The sequence below is a fragment of the Schistocerca nitens genome, chromosome 1 (genome assembly GCF_023898315.1).
Source record: "Schistocerca nitens isolate TAMUIC-IGC-003100 chromosome 1, iqSchNite1.1, whole genome shotgun sequence".
NCBI lineage: Eukaryota > Metazoa > Arthropoda > Insecta > Orthoptera > Acrididae > Schistocerca > Schistocerca nitens.
Genome location: NC_064614.1, coordinates 996,518,527 through 996,541,178, shown reverse-complemented (window position 1 = coordinate 996,541,178; position 22,652 = coordinate 996,518,527). Strand labels below are relative to the sequence as shown.

The 22,652-nt window shown below is 43.2% G+C and overlaps 1 non-coding gene across 1 annotated transcript; it reads left to right on the top strand.

The window, feature by feature from the left end:
* Window positions 1-15,555: 15,555 nt before the first annotated feature.
* LOC126205533 (U6 spliceosomal RNA) lies at window positions 15,556-15,660 on the top strand. The gene has a single exon (XR_007540576.1). It is a non-coding gene; the product is annotated as a U6 spliceosomal RNA (small nuclear RNA).
* Window positions 15,661-22,652: the final 6,992 nt, after the last annotated feature.

The following is a 22,652-nucleotide window of genomic DNA, read 5'->3' as shown; positions in this document are numbered from 1 at the left end:
GCTCCGTCTCTAATGACCTCGTTGTCGACGGGATGTTAAACACTAACCACCACCACCACCACCACATTTCGTCAGAAGGGGACCCAAGGCATTTCGTACAGTGAGAAAGAACTGCCTCATGAAATGTTAAATGGTGATGATACGCCCTTAACAAGTGAAAGTGCTACTGGAACAGGTGTCGAGACATTTAGTTCATCATGCTTGTCGGACAGGGAGCCACACATTCTGCCTTCAGTGAAGCGTAGTGAATGACAATTATTGCCCAAGGAGCGGGTACTAAACTTAATTACGAACATGGAAGATCATCCGCAGCACAGTAAAAAAAGAAAATTATGAACAGATTTAGAATAGGTCCGCAGCAATATGACTATGTAGTACATAAGGAAAACTACAGATATTCAAGGTCGACAGAGCGCGCTTGTTATAAAAACTGATGTTCGTGCGATTCAGGGATACTCGATACAAATTACGGGATGTGCATAATGGTGACCAGCTGTATGTCATGCACATTAAATATCGCGCGACATAGATTGCCGTTATTTCAAGGAAAACAGTGGATGGTTGCATACCTTCAAACGGTACTACAGATCTGGGAGACTTAAGATAAAGTAATTTCAAAGAAAACGTCAACTTGACGATGCACAGCAAACTATGGGATCTGCTCGAAAATTTGTAGATCAGATGAACAAACTTATCCGATAGTTCAGTAAGTAATTTGCTTTCAACTCCGACCAATCTTGATATGAATAGGAAACGCATATGAAAGGAACCCTCGAAGTTAGATGTACCAAGAAAGTTGTATCAAGTAACATCCGTGCCTTTACGCAGCCGTATAAAATCATGCGACTGTTAATCTGGATGGTAAATTGGCTGGTAGGTTATGTATTGAGCTGCGAGAAGTTACAGGTGCTCTGTCCCTACGATTCTTTATCGTGTGCGTGGTCTTGCAAGGACAGCAAGAAAATGTGGGAAAATGGGCGTAAGAGAACTACAACTATGGTATGAGCACTGCTTTTGGCCAATAGCTGGTCAAAATAACTTGCTTTCACTTGATTTTCGGTCTGCGTATAAAAATCATACTCCTTTAGAGCAAACCATCCCTCTGAAAAGTGTGTAATACTGAAAATCGTACCACCTGGAACCACTGGTAAACTTAGCCTCTGGATGTTCGTTTTTTCCGTGCTTATATTATTGCACTGTCTCCACCTATGGCTTAAAGGGTAGCCAGTTTCGCGATAAGCTCCACGACAGACTATTTCACATTCGGTTGCATGCCACCCCGTTACACCAATTTGATTATATATGAAGTTTTTAAGAGTGGATACGTAGATGAACGTCCCGCGTGTTTGTGACTCTCAAGGAGTTCGCCTTCGATCTTTATGGTGCGAACCTTTGTGATCATTGTGGCGCCTCGTTTTTCATTCGGTGTTCATGGTGCAAGTTGATGGTTTGTTTTGGACATTTCAGGAATGTCGATAATGTACATTTTGTGAAGTATAATACGTACATTTCATAGAAGGCTGATCTGTGCGCCTCCAGAACATACATTTTCTGTCGCTCTCTTGAGCCACTTGGTGAGTCACTAGCAGCTAATATTTTTCCTGTCAGAACTATTAACACAATACTTTCAAATGAGCCTTACCAAAGACTGAACTTGCGACCTCACACTTGTGAGACTGGCCAATGAGTTTGATTGTCTGATTGATAGCTCATGACAAGAGCGCGCCTCTCGGCAATGAATAGGTACGGCCACAGTTGAAGTACGGCCACGGTTAAAGATACAAATAACTGTAACCATTCACACTTACTGCTTTTCCCCATGCGTGTCTATCATTGGCTGGATATAGTAAATTCACCTGACAAAAAACAATTTGTAGATAGGGCTTTGGGTGGAACCCATGGCATTGTCTTCTAGTGGTCACAGGTTGCTTCTCAGATTTTATTTGCTTCACATACAGTTTCAGTAAACCGAACAATGAGGTGATTTCTGCTGTTGCTAATAAACAATCTGGTACTGAATGGCATCCGAAGGAACAAAAACTATAGAGAAGACAGAAATTAGAATACATTCGGCGTGTCCGGAGGAATAGTAAATATTTTGGGAGATTATATTCTACTTAGCAGTTACTGCGACACAGCTGGTTACAGACATAAATTTTCATTTCGTATGTTGCTACTCGAATTACTGTGGTTGTATTTATCTGTTATCATTTTTATTTTGAAGTTTAAGTTGTGAAGTTGTGCTTCAGTTTACAAAAAAGAAATAAAGACCTCGGTTGTAAACAAAGATAAGGGACAGTCGATGAGAAACAGGGTTATTGCTTGTGAAACATGGTACGTGGTTTAGTCAGATGAATCGATAGTTCCACTATAAACCGAGAAATGGGAGCCCTATCTCTAGTTCCAGAATGTCACTAATGGCAACTGGTCAGGATAAATGCCAAGAACATGGCTGCCACTAGTAAAGTTCCTGCCAGGAAAATGTTTGTCAGGGAAGATTTGTACAAATCCGAGGATAATGTGGACAACTCAGAAATAAGATCCTGAACATGACAGTGAACGAAAATGCGCTCCAAAAATGTTGCTAATGAAGTAAATGAGAATAATTATTTAAGCAAGTAAACAGCGCTAAGATGTCTCTCTTACCTGATTTACGTGACAGCGTGATGGTAGAAATGTTAAGGGTCATCATTAAAACTGTTTATGTGCTGTGATATGACGACAACAGAATTAATTTTATACTGCGCTGGATCATAGATTAATTTTTGAGGTTGTTATGTTTTATTATTGCAGAAACTGATAGTGCAGATCTCAGTAACATAAAATGAAACAACGGGACCATTAAAATTCGTAGTTTTGAGAGGTTTCACTATAATGTTTCATCAACTCGCCCACCATGTAAGCAGTGGTTTGCTAATCCATGTTAAGTACTCTTACTTTACATGTAAAAAATATTAAGTACCCATTGAAATATTTTGAAGAATACAGTGAAAGGGTACAGTACCGCCCGACATTGAAAATAGGTACAACATACTTCATTACTTTTGTCAGAACAACACATTTTTTTTGTAAAATAACTCAATTTAAATTAATACAGCGAAGCCGGATACCAGTGTGGGAAAGAATGACTATTTATTTAATTGATCACATGTGCACTCCCACAAAATAAATCCCTACATCCAGTTTGGTGAGATCTGTGAAATGAATGAATGTATGGTCGTCTGCTAACTGCAGATAGTGAATGTGAATATATAATCATCTTTGAGACGATCCTTTGGCCACCTTTGGTGGGACCAAAGAGATGAAATTTACCTGAGCTTTGAGCGCCTGAAATGTGGCTGACGAATACGGTAGCATGGTCTTCCCCCACCTCGACAGAGGTGCGAGATGACCTAAAGAACGGCCATGTTTCAGCACTCTGCCGCTGGATCTTGTGCTGTTAAGACCTGTTTTAGTTGTGCTCCGTAATGACGAAAGAGTGGAGGCATAGTATGCATGTGGAATATTTAAGATTAGTTTGAAATAATAATTTCTCTATTTCAGGAACTTTTGTGGGGAGAATTAAATGTCAGGCAGGTAATATTAATGGGATTGTAGGAATCTTCGGAAGTGACCAACGGTCAGAATGAAACCACGTGTAGCAATAAGTTGAAATACTTCCGTGTGCTTAAGTTAAGCTGAATTACTAGCGTGTGTACAATAAGTTGAAATATTTAAGAAATAGCGTGTGTACCATAAGTTGAAATATTTAGGAAATGGCGTGTGCAGGACTTGAAATTAGAGACGAGTACTTCCACGTGGTGAGTACTGTGTGAGTCTCAAACTGTGTATGAGACAAAAGATAAATAGAAGTACTCGTCCATGGTATCAGTTGAGGACTCGCGTGTGTGATGAATATGTTCTTAATATTACTTTGCGTGATATGATTCCGTGTGACGCCAGATTCAAACTCTGAGAGAGAAGCAAGGTGAGTCGGCCATCTATCCAGCAACGCCACTTGGCTTGCATTGCACAGGAAGACGTGCAAATATCTCCAGAGTTCATAGTAGGAAAGTAGAATTACAAAGTGGGGCAGTGTCGTGTGAAACTGGGATAAATACTAATTGAAGTGGGAAAGCTGAAAGTGATAGTGTTGTGACTATTTAGTGTTTTGTATTTCTTATTGCAGTGTGATGTATATCATGTAATTTGGGTATGTGTGGTTTGCATGGGAGAGTAGCAAGGTAGTTTCAAAAGATTAGTGGGTTATGCGTGTTCCTTTTGTACCGCTCGGTCTGGAGGAAAGTTTCGTGATGATGATTGTGAGAGTCGAAGTGTGAGAAATAATAAAAGATCCACGATCCTATCCAGAAAGTGCACTGTAGCGTTAAATAATTACGAGACCATAATATAGAGATTCACCAATGTAAAGCCATGCCCACTGGGCGGAATTTCTCATGTGTTATTGTTGTAGGTTATAGAATTTGTGTGTTTAGGTTAGAGAATTTATCGGAATAAATAAGATAGTGAAAAGAAAAAGATTGGTGGACTTTTCCTTCGAATTGTATGTTGTCATAATGTCCCGAATTTATAATGTGTGCGCCATTCATATTGAGTGCGGTGGCCACGTGTTGACAAAAGCCGTTAAATAAAAATAGAAAGAAAATGTGGTATTGCCAGTGCGTAGTGTACAGTCAGAGTTCTGTAAATTGCTGATAGTCAGATGCGTGTTTCCGTTGCGTATTAATCATATAGGAGGATAACTTGTAACTTAATTGTGAGTACGAGAGTTCATGTTACTCGATAAATAAGAATGAATCCACTCGCTTGGCAGACCACTCATCTTGCAGGCCTGACTGCTTGATGCCACAGTATGAGCAAGGCATGTGGGTGCCTCTCAACAGTTCTGGATACAATTTACGTTTTAGAAAATGTGTCGTTGCTCTAGAAATACACTGACGGAAAAACTCGACTAGCCGGCCGAAGTGGCCGTGCGGTTAAAGGCGCTGCAGTCTGGAACCGCAGGACCGCTACGGTCGCAGGTTCGAATCCTGCCTCGGGCATGGATGTTTGTGATGTCCTTAGGTTAGTTAGGTTTAACTAGTTCTAGTTCTAGGGGACTAATGACCTCAGCAGTTGAGTCCCATAGTGCTCAGAGCCATTTGAACCAAAAACTCGACTCATCAAGGAACAGTTGCGTGACATGAACGGAAGTTGGTAGACTTGTTTCTACATCTGAAAGATTATGTCTATTCTTATTTAGCGACAGTATCATAAGTGTGGCACTAGTAGCGCCGTTATGAGGATGCGAATCAGATTTACTTTAAATACACGCTATAACGCTAGGGAGCGTTAGTTACCTTCCAGATTGGACGTGGTGAATTAAGGTCAGTGAATAATGCCTTTAAGGCGATGAAGACGAAACAATCAGAAACTCACTGAGTTTGAACAAGGCTGTGTAACAAGGGTATGAGAAGCTGGATGTTAAAAAATGGCTCTGAGCACTATGGGACTTAACTTCTGAGGTCATCAGTCCCCTAGAACTTAGAACTACTTAAACCTAACTAACCTAAGGACATCACACACACCCATGCCCGAGGCAGGATTCGAACCTGCGACCGTAGCGATCGTGAGGTTCCAGACTGTAGCGCCTAGAACCGCTCGGTCACCCCGGCCGGCGCTGGATGTTGCTTCTGCGATACTACAGAAAGACTTGGCAGGAATGTAGCCACTGTACACACTATATGTGATTGCCGGCAGCGGTGATAAGGAGAATATATGATCGCAAGAAGACCTGTCTATCGATGGCCACGTGGCAGTACCGAGAGGGAAGACCACAGTGTTCAGCGTATGGCTCTCGAGCATCGTTCAGCATCTACAGCAGCAATATGAGCAGCAGCTGGCACCGCAGTGACAACGTACTGTGTTACAAATCGGTTACTTCAAGGACAGCCCCGAGCCACACGCCCCGTAGCTGGTATTTCACTGACCCCAAACCATCAACATTTGCGACGTCAGTAGTGTCAAGCGAGAGGTCATTGGAGGGTAGATTGGAGGTCTGTCGTGTTTCTGATGAAAGCTGGTTCTGCTTTGGTGCGAGTGATGTCCGTGTGTTGGTTAGGAGGAGGACAGATAGACAAACTGGAGCTACAGCTGGCGTTATGGTCCGGGGTGCGATTTCTTAAGACAGCAGGAGCACTCTCATGGTTATCCCACACACTATGACTTCAAATTTGTACATCATTCTGGTGATTCGACTTGTACTGCCATTCATGAACAGTATTCCGGGGGACGTTTTCCAACGGTCCTGAAATTTCATTACATTAGTTTTTGGAGTTGCGACTTTTTTCCATCAGTGTCTTTGAAAACAATGATATATCTGACTAAGGAAGTCATAATCGATGTACTTGAAACATTCTGTTTATGAAATTTATTGAAACTTCACAGCGAAATTTCTCAAAACAGCCAACTTATCGCTTATCGTTATTTACTGCGGACGTCTTCAAATTTTTCAGCTATGGTTGTGACTGTGATGTGGTGCCCAGTTCTGCTGTATAGTTTACGCATGCCACATGTATAGGGTGAGTCAGAAGGAGAGGTACACGCTATGATGGGTGATAGTATTAGTGATTCTGAACAAAAAACGTCAGTTGGGCAGATGCTCTCCTCCGAACAGTTTCTGAGATGGAACACATTTAATGTACATTGTGTTTTATTTTCTGTACATAGTCACCATTTACAATGTACCGCTGTACTGTAGAGGAAGCTGAAACGGACTATGTGATGCGGAACATTTGCGGTCTATTAAATCGGAAAACTACCTCTCATTCGACTAGTACGCCCCTGGTAGCTGAGTGCTCAGTGCGACGGGATGTCATACCTAACGGCCCGCGTTCGATTCCCGGCTGGGTCGGAGATTTTCTCCGCTCAGGAACTAGATGTTGTGTTGTCCTTATCATCATCATTTCATTCTCATCGACACGCAAGTCGCCGAAGAGGCGTCAACTCGGAAGACCTGCACCAGGCGAACGGTCTACCCGACGGGAGGCCCAAGCCACACGGCATTTCCATTTCCATTGGCCTATAAAAACTACCTAAGCTACAGCGCACGAGCGTTGCGCGAAATTTTGAATATTCTCGCGCTCTCTTCGCAAAAACTACTAGTCCTATCGATAAAAATGAAAGGCCGTATCTTGTAGGAAATCTGATATAGTTTAATATTGTGCTGCGACACATTTTCGCTGGAGGGAGTGGTTTTCGAGTGTCTCAAGAGAAAATCTACAAAAGTGATATTAAATTCTATCTTGTAAACCATTAAGAATAAGGCATATGTCCTTATGAAGTTTTTTGTTCAGAATCACTAATACTGTCAACCTTCAAAGCACGTACCTTTCCTCCTGACTCACCCTGTATTTACGGATGCTAAGTATACTGGTACTATATTTCTTTATGGGCTTTTCAATGGAAACTCTGTTGCTGTCTGTAGAGAAAGCAACAGAGGATTTTCTAACCTCAGAGTACAAGATTCACGACTTACGACCTTGTTTCAACTAAACCAGGTAGACTGCTGCAGTTCCCAACAGTCGTATCTAAGTAGACACGCAGGTGCATAGAGTGTGGATGAGAAAAAGATGCACGGCCCAGTCACACTAATGCGAACACCGCCTGTACTCGACGCCAATGTGCAATAGCCACTCATAGACGGCTGCGGCAGCTCTAGCACTGGAGGATATACACTCCTGGAAATGGAAAAAAGAACACATTGACACCGGTGTGTCAGACCCACCATACTTGCTCCGGACACTGCGAGAGGGCTGTACAAGCAATGATCACACGCACGGCACAGCGGACACACCAGGAACCGCGGTGTTGGCCGTCGAATGGCGCTAGCTGCGCAGCATTTGTGCACCGCCGCCGTCAGTGTCAGCCAGTTTGCCGTGGCATACGGAGCTCCATCGCAGTCTTTAACACTGGTAGCATGCCGCGACAGCGTGGACGTGAACCGTATGTGCAGTTGACGGACTTTGAGCGAGGGCGTATAGTGGGCATGCGGGAGGCCGGGTGGACGTACCGCCGAATTGCTCAACACGTGGGGCGTGAGGTCTCCACAGTACATCGATGTTGTCGCCAGTGGTCGGCGGAAGGTGCACGTGCCCGTCGACCTGGGACCGGACCGCAGCGACGCACGGATGCACGCCAAGACCGTAGGATCCTACGCAGTGCCGTAGGGGACCGCACCGCCACTTCCCAGCAAATTAGGGACACTGTTGCTCCTGGGGTATCGGCGAGGACCATTCGCAACCGTCTCCATGAAGCTGGGCTACGGTCCCGCACACCGTTAGGCCGTCTTCCGCTCACGCCCCAACATCGTGCAGCCCGCCTCCAGTGGTGTCGCGACAGGCGTGAATGGACAGATATAATAGCGCAGTAACTGTCGTAATGCGGAAATAGAGCGATTTATCTGATGTCCAAAAGTGCATGACCTTTGGTTTTCGGGCCGAGGATGGAACCATTTCCGAAGCGACTGAGCCTGTAAACTGGTAGCGTGCCGCCATGGTTAAAGTATACCGCGCACATGCTGAATAAACATCCAAGGTAAAATCAACTAGTTTAAGGGGACCACATCCTGCCTATCTAACCCATGTTAATTTAGGCAAGTATTTGACCAATTTCTGAAAAAAAACTATTTGATGCAGTACCTTAATATTTTTACTGTAGGTTACATGATGCTAATAGAATCAACTGTACTAAAATCTACTTTATCCATTTTATAGTTTTTAAGAAATACTTTTTTAAAATTTATTAACCAAAAATATTAAGTTTTTTTTGCAGAAAATATTTTTTTGTGAACTTCCTAATGGGGGAATATTAATGAATGTAGTACCAGAGGTGGCTTTTTATGTTATGCAGAGTCTCTGAAAATTTCATTCATTTATCTATGATAGTTTCTGATATAATGGGGCATATTTACTGAAAGTCTTAGTTTGCAGGAAACTGACTTTAAAGAAAAAGCTTTTGAAATTTGTTACTTACAGTTAATTAAAACTGTCCTGCTGCATATGATGGCCCTTCTTTGGCCTCTAGCAGGTCTTCCAGCTTCTTTTTCACCTTCCTGGATGTTTGTCTTGCTTTCTTGGCTATATTAGATGCAGATCTGTCTGCATCGCCTATCCTCATTTTATTGCAATGTTGCAGCCCAGTGATCATATTTTCACGAGGATTAATTCCCAGCTTTTTCAGTACCCAACACTTTCCAATATTACCGCAATTGAATGTAATAACAGCATCATGAACTCCTAGTTTCATTGTATTCATGCCTACAAATGCAGTTTAAGGAAGGCAGGTCCAAATTATGCTGTTCAAACATTCATTTGGGTTCTGTGTCTGCCCATGCAGACATTTGCTTAGAAGGTCAAGATGAGCTAAGTCTCTGAAAATAGGTTTAATTGCTGTAATAACAGCAGCAGGAAGGGAATGCTGGTGAGAATAAGATTCTCCAGTTGCCTGAGCCCTATTGTATTTGCACCACGAATTTTCTCCTGATGGACACAATCCATGACATGGCTTATCATCAGTAGACGACTTACGGAAGAATATGGCCCAAACATCTCTCTTCATTGCCTCCAGAGTTTCTTTATTTCTCCTAATTGCCTGCCCATAGTATACCTGCAAGTTTCCTATTTCAGTTTTAGTTAACCGACCCTGTCCAGTCAACAATTTTCCATCTTCTAATTTTTTCCTCTCATATCAACAGTTAGTTTTCTCAGCCTTGTTCCCAAACGTTTCTGAACATGTCCTACACATTCTATTTTGCTAATAATGGCATCTCCATATGGCTTAGAGTCACCACATTGTTGTATGCCTTACTGTCACCATCGCGTAAATAATTGGTGTACCGTACGCCTCTTGTTTCCTCTAAATTGTCGTTTCTTGATGTCTGTACGTTTCGTCATCTTCAGTAAACGCAACAAAACACACGTAAACAAGCACTGCAAACATAAGTATAACAACTACTCGCAATCACACTTGAACAAAGCTAACCGCGTTTTTGAAAGCGTGTTGTTTACAAACAGCAGAAACAAAAGAATACCCACCGTTACATTCCAAGGATAGCCAACGCACTCGGGAGTAAAAAAAAATCCGTAACGTAGGGGATATAAAGATCTAAAATATATGCAGAAAAGTGGATGACAGGAAAGTGGGCGTGGCACATACACACGTGGTAGGAAAATGCTCTTTAAATGCTCGAAAAAAATTTTTCAGAAAAATCTTTTCAGAGTACTTAAATAAAACCTTAAACTATCGAAATATGATGAAAACCGAAAACCGATTTTTTTTCGACATGAACCACGGTGTGTTCCCCTTAAAACCATGTATAATGGGACTGAAGTCTGATAAAAAATGTGTGTACGACACCATTATATCGAGTAAGCTGTTAAAGATCAGAAATGTTTATACATCCGGCAAGACTGATTTAACTGTGGCCTACTCATAGCTGTCTCAAGACAATTTTTACAAAGAACGGATAAGGTGCCCCTGCACATTCTACGTGTCAGGTGGATGCACAGGAGACGAATTGATTGTTAGGAATGTAGTTAGTGCTTTCCCCAAAGATGATCTTTTGAAGAGCTGCACGTTCTGTTGACAAGAGAATAATTCTTAAGCGAATTGAAGTTGGAAGTGGAATTTCTAATGATCAAGTCTGAAATTTATCATTTGCCACTACTTAACACCTTCTGTAAACATTTGTTTGGGTTACACTCTGACAGCTGTATATCTCTCACTAGTAAATATTGGACGCATGTTATGTGGACTGTTTTAATCGAATTAGTTTGTACTATTGCCATCTGAAACACCCTGTATGAAGCAAATATTTGAGGACGTTGTGTGTGTGTCACTCTGAGATAATCTTCTAGCAAATGCTGGGGCGTCTCCTTCATCAATCTCACAAGCCAGCTCTTATTCCGTCTGTGCTAATGCACGACCTCGAACGGCCGCGCTTGCAAAAAAGCCCGCTAAATTATTTCACCATTTGAGCCAGTCGAGTGATACACGATATCGTGTTACGCTCCGTCCCTTTTATGACCTTCCATTTCGTCACAGCTAACGGAAATTTTTTTCTTCACTGGTCCTGGGCTGCAGTGCAAACAGGGGGCAGCTGTACACGGATATACCATTTTGTGTGTAATCGAGAGCATACAACGGGCATAAAACGCGGTCCCCAGCGCTCCGCACTTGAGATTCATCGCCGCGCGACGCCTGTCGGTGACCATAAAAACCTAATTGTAGTCGCGATAAGATAGCGACCGGCCGGCCAGCGCCGGCGTGTGTAATGGATTTGATTAGCGCCGCTCCCCACGTGTGTTTCATAGGCACACAGTGCGAGGTCTCGGACCAAGGCGCCCTTCCGCGAATCTGGCCCACGCCACCATTCCGCCTGACTCACTGGGATTGCACCATCGATCAACTGACCGCTATTCTGTACCGAACGAATCCTGTACATGCAAATTTATCCTGTTTTTAAAGAAGCACTCTTAAAATGTAAAATCTGCCCAACTATCCTCACGCTTTATGCTCTCCCGCGCCTGCGACTTGTATTTACGCGGAAAATATCGAAATAAGTTACCGCGGGAGGGAGAATGAAATAAAATCATTTTACAGGAGTAAGACGAATCTATCTGATGGGATACATATACGATTTGACATAGAGCAAACGAAATAAAAAAAAATCGAGGGGTAATCTATAGGGAAAGAAAGACAAGTAATGCACAACATGTACGAGAACCAAGAGGGAACAATAAGAGAGGAAGACCAAGAACGAAGAGCATTGATTAGGAAGTGTGTAAGACAAGGATGGAATATTTCGCCGATGCTGTTCAATCTATGCGTCGATGAAGCAATGACGGATACAAAAGAATGGTTCAAGAGTGGGATTATAATTCAAGTTGGAAGGATATCTGCGTTAAGATTCGCTGATGGCATAGCTATCACCACTGAAAGTGGAAGAGTTACAAAATGGTTCAAATGGCTCTGAACACTATGGCACTTAACATCTATGGTCATCAGTCCCCTAGAACTTAGAACTACTTAAACCTAACTAACCTAAGGACAGCACACAACACCCAGTCATCACGAGGCAGAGAAAATCCCTGACCCCGCCGGGAATCGAACCCGGGAACCCGGGCGCGGGAACCGAGAACGCTACCGCACGACCGAAGAATTACAGGATCGGTTGAATTGAATGAACACCCCAATGAGTACAGAATATGGATTGAGAGTAAAAAGAAGAAAGACGAAAGAAATGAGAAGCAGCAGAAATGATATTACCTAAAAAGTTAACATCAGAACTGGGAATAACGAAGTAGAAGAAATTACGGAATTCTGCTACCTAGCCATCAGAATAACCCGTGACAGACGGAGCAAGAAGGACATAAAAGGCCCATTAGCACTGGTGAAAAGGGCGTTCCTGTCGTAGAGAAGTCTGCTAAATTTGATAATTAGGTGAACTGATAAGGTAAGGAATGAGGAGGTTCTCTGCAGCATCGACGAGGAAAGGAGTATATGGGAAACACTGACAGGAAGAAGGGACAGGATGATAAGACATATGATAAGACATCAGGGAATAACTTCCATCGTACTAGAGAGAGCTGTAGAGGGTAAAGCTATAGAGGAAGATAGAGATTGGCACGTAGGTTTTAAGTGCTACTATAAATACATGCGAAATAAATTCCTCTTGCAGCCATGGGCTGTATGTCTGTGGACGCACGAAACAACTCAAAGGAAAAAAAAACCGGCACGTAATTCCTGTTTTCAAGAAGATTCATCGAATGGGTGCACACAACTATAAGCCTGTGTTGCTGACGTCAGTGTGCTGTACAATTTTGCAACACGTTTTATGCTGGCGTATTATGATCTTAAGACTGAAATTAAAATGGATTCCACAAACAACGGCCGTGTGAAACCCAGCTGGTGCTGTTCATGAGACTCTGAGGGCAGTAGATACCGGCGTACAACTTGATGTCGTGGTCCTTAACTTCCAGTAAGCGTGCGATACAGTTCTACACTGTCGCCCGAAGAACAAAATGCGTGCGTACGGAATACCAGACCAGCGTTGTAGTGGGACTGAATGATACCCTCCAAATAGAACACAGTTAAGTAACTATAGGCGTGTTCCGAGGAAGACTCATTACTGTGTACAATCTGTTTAAATGACGTAGTGTACAAAGAAGGTTGTTTCACGGATGATGGTGTTGCAGATAGAGAAATGACAAAACTAGTTAATTGTAACGTAGTGCAAGAAGACCTGCAGAGAATCGATGTTTGATGTTCGGTTGGCAGTTGACTGTCAGCATACGCAAATACAGCATATCTCGCATAATTAGGAAACACCCGTTACTGTATGATAACATGGCCAAGCGGTTCTAGGCGCTTCAGTCTGGAACCGCGCTACGGTCGCAGGTTCGAACCCTGCCTCGGGCATGGATGTGTGTGATGTCCTTAGGTTAGTCAGGTTTAAGTAGTTCTAAGTTCTTGGGGACTGATGACCTCAGAGGTTAAGTCCCATAGTGCTCAGAGCCATTTGAACCATACTCACTATGAGCCATCACAGTCAATACGTATGTATACATATCTTTGCTTACTTAACGATTTGTAGTGGAACGATCACAAAACCAGTCGTAGGAAAGGCAGATGCCAGACAGACATTCGTTGGAAGAATTCTGGTCGATCTACGAAAGAGCTAAATTACAAAACTCTCGCCGGCCGAAGTGGCCGTGCGGTTAAAGGCGCTGCAGTCTGGAACCGCAAGACCGCTACGGTCGCAGGTTCGAATCCTGCCTCGGGCTTGGATGTTTGTGATGTCCTTAGGTTAGTTAGGTTTAACTAGTTCTAAGTTCTAGGGGACTAATGACCTCAGAAGTTGAGTCCCATAGTGCTCAGAGCCATTTGAACCATTTTTTGAACAAAACTCTCGTTCGATCGGCACTTAAGCGCGGTTGATCAGTCTAGAACCATTACCAAATAGAACTGATAGAAGAATTACAGAAGACCCAAAGAAGAGCAGTGAATTTTGTCACAGGTTCATTTGGTAAGTGCGGAAGCGTCACGGAGATGCTCATCTGACTACAGTGGCGTAAGCTACAAGAGAGGCATATTGCATCGCGGAATGGTTTACATTTAAAATTTCAAGTGCCTTCGTTTCGAGAATAGCCACGCTATTGCTTCCCTCGACGTATATTAAGCAAGATCAGACACGGAGGCTTAACAACAATGAATCTTACAGCGTATTGTTCGAGACGAACAGGAATAAGGGAAGTGACAGTTTCATACAAAGTACCTTCCCCAAACACTATGTGACGGCTTCAGGAGTATACATACAGTGGATGTAAATTCCGATTATCATACCATGGTGTAGGGCGATGTGGATTTTCTCAGCCAGTGCAGTGGTAGATTAAAGCCGAAACCCTTTCACAAGTAATTCTGTTACCGATTGAGCTATACGACACTTCTTTCGGTCGTCCTCGCAGTTCCCATCCACCTGTGCCTTTCTCCTGCTAACCACACTCAAAAAGCTTTTGTTCGTACTCAGCCTGAATATAAAAGAAAGGAAGGAAGATTAGGACCATTAGAGATGCAGCAAAAGCCCGTTTTAGAGAAGAAATCAGCAGTGTTCTTTTCCAAGGAAACATTCTAGCAGTGCCCTTTAAGGAATTAGGGAAACCACGGATCTGGTTGGCCGGCCGCGGATTCGAACCACCGCCGTCCATAATGCGTCCCCAGTGTGCCGAGCACTGCGCCTCTTCGTTGGATGGCGTAAAATAAATCTATGTTTTTCACTTGTTTCATCATCCTGTACATCTTTACACCACGTTTATGATCATGCTCGATTCGTGCCTCCTCTCTATGTTACAAATAAATCTTTTTGGTGACGAGATCCATGCGGTTGTTCATTAATCTTTGTCAGTGTGTTTCCTCCCAATGCTGGATGGGAAACTGTGAAGCTGTCCTCGTCGTTGATCGCTCAAAGCTGGTCTAAGTGGAGCATCACACACGAAGTTGATTCGCAAAGTACCAGGGAGTTGCAAGTATCGCCCTTGAAGCCACGTTACTGGGCTCAGGTTACTATCCCCATGTTACCATATTGCAGTTTAATATCTATTCAATAGCGTTTTTGCTATAGCTTGTCTCAAAGAATAACAAGATCACAAACTGTACATAAACTGGGGAGTGGTCAGGACCACATAGAGTGAAGGACAAATCCATGGGCGCATCCGTGTTGTGATGCTTGCTGTTGTGAAACTTCTGGTAAATAAATGATGAGCCATACGGGGACCAAACATTTGCCATTCAGGGACAATTTTTTGCTGACCGAACTATGGAGGTACTTGATATTTATAGATCGAAACTGTGAGACATTTATGCATTTATGAGCCGCATGGGTGGCTTACCATGTGAGAGCAGTTCCTTCGCAGTACACTCTTTTAATCTGCCAGGAGCTCCGAAAGCTGGAAAGTGATTCTGGTATGAACCAACAGCTCAGCCACTTCCGCAGTATCCCTTCTTTCAGATGCTACTGTAGTGGCTTCGGTCGTACGTACACTAAAATAGGAACGATACAGAGACGATGAGCACGGCGTATGCGCAAGGATAACATGCGAAATCATAGACGGTGACACTGTTGCTCACCCACAGACAAATGACGACAACAGATGAACGATTATTTCGTGGGCTGCATTTTCGAAACCATTAATTAATATTAAAGCCCAAAGTGCTTTGCTCAGAAGATTAAACGAATCGGTGCTTTTACCTAAACAGATTTGATTGGCATCAAAATTGCAGACAGTAAAGCATGGGCCGCCCACGCACTTCTGTTGAAAATGTGAAGCGTTTGAGAGCCTCTTTCGTCGTATGACGGTTGAAGTTTGTGAATACATATGTGTGACAGACCGGCTACGTGAATGTCATTGGAGTGCTACTGAAGTACGCTTGAGTGGTGCTCTTTCACTGATACAATTATGTAGGAATGCCTGCTGAACTGAATTTTTTTTGTCAACGATCAACACACGAAAGGTTGCGATCAAGCCTCCCTCTGTTACGCAAAAATAATTCAGTACTAGACAAATGCTTTCGCCTAACCTGTACGTGGCTAGACTCACTTCTGCTCTATCTTGTGGCAGATAATTTAATTCCATACACGCATACACAGTCACACTTACATAAAACATGTATAGTAATAGTTAAATAAGTCTTTAGATATATATCGTGCGGTAGCGTTCTCGCTTCCCACGCCCGGGTTCCCGGGTTCGATTCCCGGCGGGGTCAGTGATTTTCTCTGCCTCGTGATGGCTGGGTGTTGTGTGCTGTCCTTAGGTTAGTTAGGTTTAAGTAGTTCTAAGTTCTAGGGGACTTATGACCACAGCAGTTGAGTCCCATAGTGCTCAGAGCCATTTTGAGCCATTTTAGATATATAAGGTATTTCTCTGTTTTGATTCGATGATTGAACATCAATATAACTAGAGTGGATTTTCTTGTGCAAAACTAAGAATGTTTACACTTTCGTGAATATATTAAAAGTACTGAGCTTCTTGGACTTGAAAATATAATCGAACAGCAACGCTAACGTGTCTATGGTGAGATTACTTCTGCAGGTATGGAACTGTGCCAGTCATGTCCAATTCTCTTTGATATATTTTGACATTAAATGGTAAAAACGAACAAATCTTCACAAAACAAATTGAAGTTGCAAAGTTATTAAAGGTAGGGGAGGTAAACAATTATATGCTTGTGAAGAATCACTACTTTTACATACGACACATCTTCTGAAACGGGAAAATTGAATTTCGGAAACCGTTTTCGCTGTCGTTTTTGCATGTTAATGTCTGAAGAGGATTTGCTAGCTCAGCTAAATATGGCACCTGAAAAACAACTGTTACAGTTCCAGATTTAGTAAGCACAATCGCTATTTCTCTTCAATTAGACGATGTATAAACAGCTTCGGTCTAATATTTCAACTTATCCTTCACTGTACAAACAGCCACTCCGTCCATATTAGCCGAAAATTTTTGAAAACAAGACGAAACCAGAACCCCAGGCACGTTTCAAAACCGGTTGCGTTTACATGGGAGCGAAAATCGATTGCAGAATTGGAAAACCTGCAACTACAAGGCGATTTCCAGAATCAGTTTTGAAATCTTTACATGACCACCGAGAAGCGGTATTGGGAAATCGCTTTACGAAATCCGGTTTTGGGAGCCCAATGTAAACGGAGTGAATATGATCCGTCCCGGCTTTCATCCTATCCATTCTCCTCCAGAGGTTGTACCCTTTCGCAACCTTGGCGGCGAAGACTGTTGCTGTGATAAAGCCCATTCGGGTCAGTGCCGGCTGTATTTGGCGTGTTTTGGGATGGGCTGCGTAGCGAAGAAGTTTGTGGTCGTTAGCCGATCATATGTTGTTGGGGATCCCGACTCGTAACCTGCGTTCCCGGTGCTGTTGGACAGGGACTTCAGCTGACTTAATAAGGTGATATCTTTGTTCTTATATCATTCGTTGGAGATACATTTTCCGCCTTCCGTGTTGCAAGTGTGATGAACCTGAGACAGATTACTGAATGATTCTCAGTCACGAAACCCTCCGCACAATTTATCTTGTGGTTCACCGCTACGAGACTTCTTGTGCCATTCTGACTCTAGTAATTCGCGTTGTCGTCTGAATGCGTCGATATTCTGGTTTCTATTTAAACCTTGGGGCTTACTGAGCATTATTTCTCAGTCTTAGTGTTCAGTCTGTTTCCGAAAGCACTGTGTATGACTGAACAGACCCAAGCACCAATGTATGGTCATTTAGCCATATATTTCTGCGGTATCTTGAATGCTTGTGTCCATCAAGGGCGTGCAGTTATTGCATGGCTAATTTAACATTTTATGCCTTTTCTTGAGGTGATCTTATATTAGTGTGATTTAAATTGCTTTCTTAAAATACCTGTGGCTTGAGTGTGATTTGGTTACTGCTTGGAGGCAGTGACAATTTGTTTAACGTTTTGGTGCTAATTTGATGTTGTTTCCTTAATATTGTTCTAAGTGCACTGCCTTGGCTTTACTAGGATATGACTGTTTATTTAACGAATTTTAGTTGTCTCGCGTGCGTTATCTTATTGGGAGGCGCGATTTATTGGATCGTAATTTCTCAACATTTGTTATATCCCTGAGCCTGGGTTGTGGAATTCACCTACGCCTTCAGCCCCTTTTCATATTGTAGACTGTAACGTTCTATTTATGCTCCAAGTACACCCAATAACAGTTGCCTGTTTTGAAGCTAATACAATTTGAGGGAGTATATGTGAAAAAAAGTAGGTCTGAGACTTGTATACCTCGCATTATTAGTCGTGCCGACAATTGATGGTCGTGCGGGACAACTGGCCGTTGTCCACGTTGCCTGCTGTGTACAGTGTTCGTGTCTGTACGTGGTTGGCGCCTGGAGTTCAGATATATTTATAAGGTAAGTGACGTTTATTGGTCTGCGACCTAAAAACTTAAAAGAAATTTAGCCTTTTCAAGCGTCAGCTATGTTGTGTTTCAGATGAAAGACTTGCATGTTTGAAGTTGATTATTCTATTTATTTAGTTAGGAACGCATTTACCAAGAGTGTCATTTACTGTCTGTAAGTCAATTTTGTCACTATTCAGTTTGTAGTCAGTTTAGTCCTCTCAAAGTATGTTATCGTAATCGCATTACTGTAATCCCATGAAATTTGTATTAACGTAAATTGGCTTCAGCCGTTTCATCTGTAACGATTGACTCCTATCATTCTATTCTTAGTCATGGTAAAATAATCCCAAGAAAGTTGTATTAGCGTAAATCGGCTGCTGCCGTCTGATGTGTAACTATTAATCACTATATCGACAAGCTGTTTAGAGAACTGTTAATAAATCCTAGTATGTTGCTTGTACTGATCGTATCTGTATCAGAATTATTGCCTAAGGGCAAACTTCTGCGTATTTAGGTATCTGGTGTCAAAATTTTTCATTAAATTGTTATGAGGCGCCGATGTATCCCCTTATCAGAATATATTAGGATTTACTACTATTATGCTCAAATAACTAACGTAATCAATACATTGTTTGCTGTTATTTGTCTATACATGATATCTGCTTCGTAATGTTCAGTTAAGACGTAAACAGCCACTGATGCGTTGAAAATTTCCGCAAAATCATCACTCTTTCCGAATAATAAAATGGCACGTCCCTTCCTTTCGTCTAGCACTTCAACGTTCTAATTTCAGCTATTCGCTTTCCTTTGTCACTTCCCTCTTAATACAAATTTCCACAGATTATATTTCACCTATCGAACGAAAGCACTCTCTTTTGCGTTTACATTACACAAAAATTATATAAATCCTGGGATACAAACATTTTTGCTATAGTTTATTTACATTTGAGCTGATACATAAAAAAGAGTGAGATACCGGGTACAGTGAATTAACATTGCTTGTTACGATTGTTACTAAAATACACGGTATTTACCAGCAGTGGAGAAAGTGTCCGTTGCAGTAGCACTAGGAAATGCCCAATACGGGCCAAACATGAGTTCAGCATATCTCAATAAACGGTATTAGCGTATTCTGAAACGCTGTCAAGAAGTCATTTACACTCAGTTACTACACACCAGCTATCCACATTGTGGGTCTATATTTCCAGAGAATACGGAACAGTTGAAGGACGCTTTTGTTATCACTATTAGCACGCGATGATTAGTGACAGGCTTTTCTCAAGGAAATATGCACAACAACGCTTGTAGATCTACAAGTCGTGATATGCTTAAAATCAGACACTTCTGAAGCAGGGCCAGCGAACGTCCGATGATGGACACTGGGTACTCGCATGTTTAACATCCCTGAATAGTCCAGGAAAATAAGTAACTACTCCACATCATGTATAAAGTGAATACGAAAAAGCATGGTACACTACTGGCCATTAAAACTGCTACACCACGAAGATGACGTGCTAGAGACGCGAAATTTAACCGAAAGGAAGAAGATGCCGTGATATGCAAATGATTAGCTTTTAGAGCAATCACACAAGGTTCGCTCCGGTGGCGACACCTACAACGTACTGACAGGAGGAAAGTTTGCAACCGATTTCTCATACACAAACAGCAGTTGACCGGCGTTGCCTGGTGAAACGTTGTTGTGATGCCTCGTGTAAGGAGGACAAATGAGTACCATCACGTTTCCGACTTTGATAAAGGTCGGATTGCAGCCTATCGCGATTGCTGTTTATCGTATCGCGACATTGCTGCTCGCGTTGGTCGAGATCCAATGACTGTGATCAGAATATGGAATCGGTGGGTTCAGGAGGGTAATACGGAACGCCGTGCTGGATCCCAACGGCCTCGTATCACTAGCAGTCGAGATGACATGATCTTATCCGCATGAGTGTAACGGATCGTGCAGCCACGTCTCTATCCCTGAGTCAACAGATGGGGACGTTTGCAAGACAACAACTATCTGCACGAACAGTTAGACGACGTTTGCAGCAGCATGGACCATCAGCTCGGAGACCATGGCTGCGGTTACCCTTGACGCTGCATCACAGACAGGAGCGCCTGCGATGGTGTACTCAACGACGAATCTGGGTGCACAAATGGCAAAACGTCATTTTTTCGGATGAGTCCAGGTTCTGTTTACAGCATCATGATGGTCGCATCCGTGTTTGGCAACATCGTGGTGAACGCACATTGGAAGCGTGTATTTGTCATCGCCATACTGGCATATCACCTGGCGTGATGGTATGGGGTGCCATTGGTTACACGTCTCGGTCACCTCTTGTTCGCATTGACGGCGCTTTGAACAGTGGACGTTACATTTCAGATGTGTTACGACACGTAGCTCTACCCTTCGTTCGATCCCTGAGAAACCCTACATTTCAGCAGGATAACGCACGACCGCATGTTGCAGGTCCTGTACAGGCCTTTCTGGATACAAAAGATATTCGACTGCTGCCCTGGCCAGCACATTGTCCAGATCTCTAGCCAACTGAAAACGTCTGGTCAATGGTGGCCGAGCAGCTGGCTCGTCACAATACGCCAGTCACTACTCTTGATGAACTGTGGTATCGTGTTGAAGCTGGATGGGCAGCTGTACCTGTACACACCACCCAAGCTCTGTTTGCCTCAATGCCCAGGCGTATCAACGCCGTTATTATGGCCAGAGGTGATTGTTCTGGGTACTGATTTCTCAGGATATATGCACCTAAATTGCTTGAAAATGTAATCACATGTCAGTTCTAGTATAACATATTTGTCCAATGAATACCCTTTTATCATCTGCATTTCTTCTTTTTGTAGCAATTTTAAAGGCCAGTAGTGTAGTTCGCCATCGCGGCAGATATCACCATGAAGGGATGCAGGTTGCCCGCAGTACTGTTCATGTGGTCCAGATCTGTCATGGTGCCTTAGGCTACTGCCGCAGGTCTCATGGAGGCCTAGATGAATGTTCCCCATAGCGTAAATCAGCTTCCACCTGCCTGCGGCCGTAGCGCAGAACGTATTTGGAGCAACCGTTCATTTCAGCCAGCGACCTGTTTTAACAAGAAACGTGACCCATCCCTCCAGACTCAAGTTTCTATTGACCCACAGGCCAATTTCTAAGATCCCGAGGACGCTACAATAATAACTGATGATCTCCTTGGGTCAACGAGGCAACACGCAAGGGGCTGCTACGGAGCCGTATGTTCAACAATGTGTGCTGAACGGTGCGCTCCAAAACACTACTGTGCCCGCGCTGGCATTGTGCTCTGTCGTCAGATCTGCTACATTTCGCCGCGTATCCTTCTTTAAAGAGTGGACAAGCCTGTGACCTCCATGCTCCGTTATGAGGCGAAGCTCTCCAACAGCTACTCGCCTTCTCGTGGTTTCACATTTCTTGAACCCACTTATGCAGATGCCCACGGCAGCAGCGCGAGAACAGCCGATCAGCTACGCCGTTTCCGAGATACTCGTTCTCAGGCGCCGGCCCATAACAATCTGCCACTTGTCAAAGTCGCTTATGTCAGTGGTTTTCTCCAGTCGCGGTCCAAATTGTCACTACACTGCTTCTTTATTCATCTCTGCTCCACTTATATACTTTTTCACCGCGTCACACGCCCGCGACACAAACAGGCGGCGTTCAGTCTCGCGGTTGGCGGTGGTCATAACGTTCTGGCTCCTCGTGTACTTGAATTATGTGAGTTTCATCATAAGGCAAAATCATTGTCACAACACTTCTCTGTTGTTGCTCGATTATGGTATTGGAAGTAAGGTATCAGTACGTCACGAAATCGATTCAAAGGAGCGTTTATTACACACACATAAAAAAAAGTTTTGCATCATCCCGGTTCCCAAAACTCCTGAAGATAGACGTTGACTGTGGATATTGTATCACCGACAGAGTCTCTTTGACTGTTCAGAGATGTCACTAAACCCTCCCAAAGATGTAAAAAATCATGCATGAGCAGAGCCTATTAGACGGTGGGTGTCCGAAAGCCGATCAGTTCCAGTCATTCAACCAGGAAGGAGGTACACGGCTCTTGTTGTCTGTAGTTCAACCATGCCTAGACGGTTAATACCGCGGTTCGATCGCGTACGCATTGTTACTTTGTGCCAGGAAGGGCTCTCAACGAGGGAAGTGTCCAGGCGTTT